The following is an 8,317-nucleotide window of genomic DNA, read 5'->3' as shown; positions in this document are numbered from 1 at the left end:
ACAACAAACATAACGTGTACAGTACCAAAACAATTTGCACTTCCCTCAACAATAAAAAAAAATGTGTGTTGTCTAGCATATGGACTAAATTTGAGTACATTTTCCCTGTTTGAATGGGATTGTAATCGGGTTAGTTATACAACCATCCAAATATTATCTTTACAACACATGACATGAATATAGGAGAAGTAAATTCCTATATCAATGTGAACTTCATGTACATATGATCTCAAATTCAAATATATGTATCCATTTTGTGTTGAATTCAAATCATAGTACATGTATGCTTTTTTTAGATGTTCGGAATCTAAACCATGTACGATATACTACGTACAATGTGTTTAACACACACAACACACACACAAACACCATTTAGACTAGTAAGGTACACGTGCATTGCACGCATGAGATTTGGCAACCAAATTATGAATAAATACCACATTATAGCATGTAAGCTTTGAGTCATATATGCATGATGTAGATGTTCGTTTAATTCTTATAGTTCATTTCATTCAAATCATCTAGTCTTTATAAGAAAGCTAATCTATTTTAAGATTCGTGGAATTGTGCATTGTAAGGCATAAAGTAAAAACAAATAATGGAAAATCGTGTAGAAAAAGATTTGGGCAATTCTGATATGGAAGATTCTAGAACAAGGAAGAAGTGCTTGTGTTTTGAGGTTTGTGCATTATGCTTAAGTTCAACCATGGAGTCTTCTAAATTGTACATGTGGCAAAATCTGGTGGAATCTAGAGGATATCCAATGGCCAGTAATGCTCAAATTTGCCATCTCTGCACCATCGGATTGGCCTCATCCAACGACAATCTTTCAAAGTTAAAGTTATCCGCACACTATATAAAACATATATGATATAATATATATAGGGGTATAGATATAGATATGTGATGCGAAAGCCACCCATCATCTCCAATTAGAATAGTGTGTCCATGCACGGATGCAATGTGGCCAAACAATGTCTGCCATCGGTATCTCAAATTCAAATCAGTTTAACCTTGTTCAATGTGTATACATTACAACATGCTCGTTTCCAAACCACACCGTGTAGATCTCCGTTATATTCATGCATGCATGGGTTTCAAACATCATGATCTCTTATTCAAATATTTGAATTCAACTTTACTTTCATTATGACCTCACCTAGTCTTTTACACCCACATAGTCGTCGTCTCTTTATAATTGTACCACTAACTTTCTCTCGTGCATGCATGCACACACACTACCAGTCGGCATTATCCATCGCACACATGCAATCTTTTTCTTCAAGTCGGTCTCCCATGTAGGGACACACACACATCCCCCTCTCCATCATATCGGGCATTCTTTATCTCTCACGTGCATGCGCAACGATCGATGTTCCTCTATGTGTGTGTGTATATAGCTAGGTCTTTCATAGTTTTCCACACAAACCGATCAATCTATATATCTAGTGAGGTCTCACCCTCTTTCCCACGTCCACATGGATCAATCTATACCTCTCTATATAGGATTACATATATAGCTAATACACCCACATTAATTATATATCCAACGTCCCCCTCTCATCATACATGCCTTCCGTTTCATCTCTCAGACGTGCGCACAATGGTGAAGGTAGGGGCAGCAAGGGCCCTGCCCCCCCTAACATCACTATATATCAAGGCTAATATGAATGTGATCATCAGACAATTGCTGGTAAAAATGGTTTAATTTGATGAATTGGCCCTCCTCATAAAGGATTAGCAATGCTTGGCCCCCTAGCTCATTTATTTTTCATGGCTCCGCAGCTGCGCGCAACGCTCGTTCTCGCCCCCTCTCTCTAAATATCGATCTCGCACTTGTGCACTCCTTCATAGTCTCCCTCCACTCGGACCCTCGCGCCATCTTCTAGCCCCCACCGGATTTTGCGACATGTACAATCTAGCAGACTCCATGGTTGAACTTAAGCATAATGCACAAACCTCAAAACAATAGTGGTTCTCCTTTGTTCTAGAATCTTCTGTATCATAACAGCCCAAACTTTTTTCTAGTTGAATTGCCATTATTTGTTTCTACTTTATGCTTTGCAACACACAATTACATGAATCATAAAATAGCTTAAGGGATTCTTTGAATCAAAGGATTCTCGAAGGAATTTTGGAGGATTCTAATCCTTAGGAATTTTTCCTATCTTGGTTGTTTGATTCGTAGGATTATAAACCACAGGAATTTTTCCATATGATTCATTTGCACTAGATTTCATAGGAAACATCCCATCCACTTAAACCTATTTGAAAGAATTCCGCGTTTTTCTATGCACAATCAAACACTCGTATAATCCTGTAGGATTCAAGACGACATTCCACTCTAATCCCATGTTTTTCTTATTCCCGCGTTTTGGAAATCCTACGAATCAAAGAGGCCCTAGCTTTTTTATAAAAAATAATTGATTTTGAATTAGATGAACTATAAGAATTAAACGAAGGTCTACATCAGGCATATATCACTCAGAGCTTACATGCTATAGTGTGGTATTTATTCATAATTTGGTTGCAAAATCTGATGCGTGCAATGCACATGTACCTTACTAGTACTTGGAGTATGTGCAAAACACGTAAATTAGAATTCCAATGGCACGCTACACAGTGTCTCTCTTACAGTTCATGAAGCCATGTGGCACATGTGGAGGCGTTGTCGCAACCTCCTTGTGTGGATTGATCACAGTGACGTGCTGCTGGTTCCAGAAGAATGTACTCGTCCTCTCTGAGCCACACTGGCGGGACATGCACGAAGCGAAGATGTGCACGCACGCCACGCACGCACTCATTCCCTCACATGCACATGCGGGTACACGAGCGGACGCAATTTTGTACCAAGATCCACCCCATGTGATAATTTGATGTGTGTAAAGTCCTTCACTTCATTGATGGTCATTTAATACAGCGCATGCAAATTGAGTGGACGTGAGGGCGGAAGAAAGACATGACTACTCCAGTGCGCACATGCAAGTAGTTAGATCATGGGTTGGTAGTAGTACTTCCATTGGTCTACTTCGTATTTTATGCCAATTTTTGGTAGTAACATAATATTTACGTATTTGAGCAGTGTAGTCTACTTGAAATTTATGTTCCACTAAACTCATCGGGAGCTGTTTCGGGCCTCGAAACCAAAACCATCAATTAATCTTTACCTTGTTCCCATCACATTCAAAAGTACTAGTGCTAAAATTAAGTGCAAGCCTTCTCACACCTACTAGTACGTACCAAACCTGAACGTGTTCCCACTATGAAGGTATTAATACTAGTGCTAGTTCTTAGGTTATAAAAAGGGGAACTACCTAACCGAAAATTACTCTACCTTTCCTCCTCATAAGTCCTTCTTCTTCGTCCGTCCTTGCCATGGCCGGTGTGCAGAGCTCTAGGTCGAGAAACATTCATAATAATGGAGCGACAACCAAGGCTGCGGAAAAAAAAGAGGGCTCGCCGCCACGCAGAGACCTCGAAAGATCTCTCACGGGCAGGCGATGGCTCCCAGGAGCGCCCTAGCCGCAGAGGCAAACATGCCGAGCTGGCGGCGCTGGAGTCGTTATCCCTCGACGGCATGCCCGATCAGCTCAATAAGCACCTCAATAAGGAGAAGGAGTTCATCCACGGCTTGGTGGAGCTGCTGAAGGAGAGCCTCAACAACATGCCCGCTGAGCTCAATAAGAAGGGGGAGTTGACTGCCGGCTTGGTGATGTTGCTCCCCAGGTTGTCGGCATATTTATACGAGCAGTCAAATCACAAGGCCCCGCCTTCTAGCAGTAATGATCCGTCAAATCACAAAGGCCCTCGCCTCTCGTGAAAACGACCAAGCTAGACTGCCCCGCCCTCTAGCCTTTTAAAAAATGTATACTTTTGTACAGTAGTAGTATCGATGGATTGCGCCATGAAGAAAAACTAACAAGATGAAATTAAATAAAAAAGGTGGTACATATAGAGAGCGCTTGTCGCCAAATTATGCATATAGTACTATTAAAGAAATAAAGAAATTAGCATACCTATTTAATTCTTGGGTTCTTATTATTTATGCCACTAGTTGTGTATCACTACTCAGTTTTGCCATTCGAAGTTACAACTACTCAAAAATGCTATCGATCTGTGAGATGCCTGCTCAAAAATGCAATTAGATATCTCAAAAATGCCATCGTTAAGTTAGATGTTTGCTCAAAAATGTCATTGGACATTGTTATTTTCACGTCAAACCCGTTGACCATTTTACATGAGAAAAATAAGCCAATTCTCACAATGATAAGTGTGGCCCCGCTTGTCAGGAGTAACCAAGCAAATAATTTTACAGGAAAATAAGAACGCTGTTGGGATCAAGTAGGCCCCACACTTTATTTTATTGTACTGAGATAGAGGGAGAGCTGGCATGTTGGTCCATTGGTATTTATGTCATTATAACATGGCAAAAGAGATTTGAATCACAATAATGGTGTCCAGCACAACACAACCCTCAAATAAAACTAAGCACCCTGGAATTCTTTGAAAAAACTAAGCACCCTGAAATTCTTTGACAACTAAACTACTGGCTATATGATGTTGGCCATATATATTGTACGTATATAATGTGAAGAAACAAGCGGTAGTACTATACCAACTAAAATATGAAATGTAAGAAATATAACAAGAAGAAAAATAACATAGTTCTGCCGGGGGCTCAGCACATCACACCCCTCAAATTAAACTAAGCACACCTGAAATTAAACTAAGCAACTATTCCCGTAGACACTACATTAGAACCACCATGAGCAATGACACTACCACCTTACTCGGAGTCCTCGTCCATGTCCTCAACTTCGTCCTTGTCCCTCTTCCTCTTGGCCGATACTTCTTTGCTTGAACCGCACACTTGGCTCTTGCTCTTCATCCAACCCTTGTAGATATTGAAAGAAAGGTAGCCATCCATTGCAGCGTACTGGATGTGGTTTATATCTAGTACATTCCACTGCCATGCATGATGATGAAACGTGTGCAGAGGTTTCTCCAGTTTACCATATGAAGGATGAACCATGGCTCCTTCCAGGGTTAGCATTGAAGGCTAATCACGGGAGGGCAGCATCTGATTCTTCTGGAGGTCGAAGGGGTTGCCTACAACGAATTTGACTAGGCCGTCCTTGAGGAAGTTCTTAAAATCCTGGCACTCAACATCGGCATGGTATATGTGGTAGACCAAGCATAAGTCATGCACACAAACCTGGATTATGGCGGGCTTCTTCTTCTCTTGCTCCTTTAGATCCTTCTCTTGTCCCAGGAATGTGGTGTATTCAACATTTAGCCCAGCGATCCACTCATCATTTGAGTTTTTGAACATGCATCTGAAGCGAGCAAGGTATCCTTTCACCGTCACGGAAGAACAGGTGTAGATGACGTCGAACTCATCACCGGTGATGGTTCTAACCTTGTACTCACCGCCTATCATGGAGATTTGGGACGCCATGGATTTGGGACGAGGGTCAGGATTAGTGGAACTGCCATAATGTGAAAGGAGGGGACGAGTAGGAGCGAACTGCCGTAATAAAGGACATCCGGGGATGAGTAGGAGCGAACTGCCAGCGGTTTTTCGATTGTAAAAATGCTGAGTGGGGCGTGCGAACGGCAGGGTAGTGGCTTGCCTGGTGGATAAATGGATTCATGCACATTACTATGGGGGCCCAATTAGATGTCATGTCTACTCGACGCCCAATTAAATGGCTTTCGATGCCATGTCAAGCGTCGGGAAAATTACAGGTGATACAAAGCTTTCCATTCTCCCATGATACGGGCTTCCGAGAGCCCTTGGATCTGAGATTGAACGGCTGCATGGCGTGATTATAGTGCTATGGGTGAATATCCTATCATGGAGGGTTATTCTGCAAATTTTCAGCAACTTAGCATGCGACCGTTCGATCTCAGATCCAAGGGCTGCCAGTAGCCTGTATCATGGTCGCGCCTACCACGACCGTCGCCTCGCTCGCGCGGTCGCGCCCTTGGAGATTTAACACGGTGCATTAGGCTATCTGATGTTGGCATGTCATACATAGTCATCACTTAGTCACTCATACTACAACAAGGTTAGCTATAAGGTTGGGTATAAGATTTTTTTACTTCTCTCTATCTCTTTCTTTGTAGTATTTATTGCATTTGCCAAGGAGTGACCTCTTCCAATGAAATGGTGCTTAGATGAGGTGCTAAGGGCATTAAGTAGCTTAGCAATCAAGTCCCCAATGCATAGGTGCGTAGTTTTTTGTTGCTAAGTTTGCTTCATTTAATTGGCTATAGACTCAAAATTGTCTTTTCACCTAGGTACACGCGCTTAGCACCGTTTCTTCCTTGGGTCACCAAACTAGTATCTCTCTTCTTAATTAACTTGCCACATCAGACTTTATGCCTATGTGGCAAGCTTAGCACCTATAGGAGCAAATAAGTACAATGGTGGGCTATAAGCTCGCTTTATGTGGCATTTTTGCATATGTGGAGGAAAGAGGCAAGGAAAAAGTGGAGGACTGGCTCTCATGCAAGAGCCAGCCTCTACATGGTGGAGTATTGAGAGAGGCACCTGTATGGAGGTGGTCAGGAATCGGGAGACTCATGCCAGTCGTAGCGCCATATTTAAAATCATAATGGCAAGTCAAATCACGGGGCCCCACCTGTCCAGTAGTAACTCGCTATAAAATCACACAGCCCTACCTTTGCAGCAGCCTACTCCCTCATCTTCTGGCGTCTCTGTCGAACCGACTAGGCGGAACTGCCCCGCCTACCGTGCAGGAAAAGCCCCGTCCTCGACTTTTAAATAGTACAATATACTAATTTTGTATCCATGTATTGCGTCATGGAGCAAAGCCTCAAGAAAACGGCGATACATAGGTACAGAGTATACAGCACGCTCGTCGCGTTCACGTTGCACCCCAGACGGTTGGTCGGTCTGGCATGCTGCTCTCGGAATGGAACGCACGTCATAATGTGTTTGCACACACATGTGGGACCGCAATTGAGAACCGACCATAGGGACACTCCCCGGCCCCGCAAGTCAGGTGAGTTAATAGAAGAGAGAGACGAGCGATAGCACTAGAGAAGTGTTTTACTCCCTTCGTTCTAAAATATTTGTATTTCTAGGCATTTCAAATGGACACAACATAGAGATGTATGTAGACATACTTTAGATTGTAGGTTCACTCATTTTGCTTCGTATGTAGTCACTTGTTGAAATTTCTAGAAAGACAAATATTTGGGAACGGAGGGAGTACATACGTTGGTGCTTGGACGATCCCTGCAAGACACGGAAGATCTATTGTCCATGCATGTGACCAGACTCCAGCAGACACACCTGGATTGGCTATCGTCTACATATCATGCAGGCTGTGTTCTACAGGGCTGTAGTTCTGGTGAGAAATCTAAAAAAGGTTTCTTGTCATCTCGCAAAAAGAGGTGTCATGTGCTTCGGATCACTACGAGGGTTAAACAACGACAATTGAGTTGGGCTAGTCATTGGAGGCACATGCACTAAGACTACTCAGCTGCCATCTAGGTCAAGACAGCTATGTCAATTAGGATATCTATCGACAGACCCCTTTTCTACGATTTTATCCTTAATTTGAGCTTTGATCCTCGTCTAGTTTGTCTGTCGGGATTCATCTTGTCTACTTTGGGCAGTGAGGTTATGATTTCTTGTCATGTGGCATTTTTTGTGTTATATGTTATAATCTGGTGCTTCAGATCAAAATGACGACAACTGCGCCCCCGGGGCACGTGCATGAAGACTTCTCGACAGTCATTGACGAGGTCAAGCCGGCTCCGGTAGACAAAAGAAAACTAGTAGCCCACTATATAGGCAGGAGCCTCCGCGCTTGCTTGCTAGTGTTGCTCTCTTCACACTCTCTCGTCCTCTCCAGATCTAAACATGACAGCGGTGGCCACACTGTCTCTCTATGCTCACAGCTGGTCATAGATCCAGCTGGATCCTCTATGCCGGGGAAGGTGAGAAGGTGCAATGTTCACACGGTCGTCCTCGGCAACGGCTCTTACCTACTGCCAGCGTGTCCCGATCAGTGTGCCTTGCTGTTCTCTCCCAAGCATCGCTGGCGAGGGAGGGCTTCCGACCCCTTCTTCCTCGCTACCATAGTGTGGGCAGATCCGGCCTCTCGCTGCCCACCTAGCGACATCCCGGCGACCCTCAGGTATAAATTCCTTCGAAACTGGCCTTGCTCTACTTCCCGGGCTCCTGACGTTGCTACATTTGTATCTTTTACTATTTCTCAGGGCCCCTCGTAGATAGGATCAATTGGCTGTTTGAAAACCACCTAATTTTTTACTGTTAAGA

Source organism: Triticum aestivum, chromosome 2B (genome assembly GCF_018294505.1).
Source record: "Triticum aestivum cultivar Chinese Spring chromosome 2B, IWGSC CS RefSeq v2.1, whole genome shotgun sequence".
Lineage (NCBI taxonomy): Eukaryota > Viridiplantae > Streptophyta > Magnoliopsida > Poales > Poaceae > Triticum > Triticum aestivum.
Note: the sequence above shows the minus strand (reverse complement) of the source record.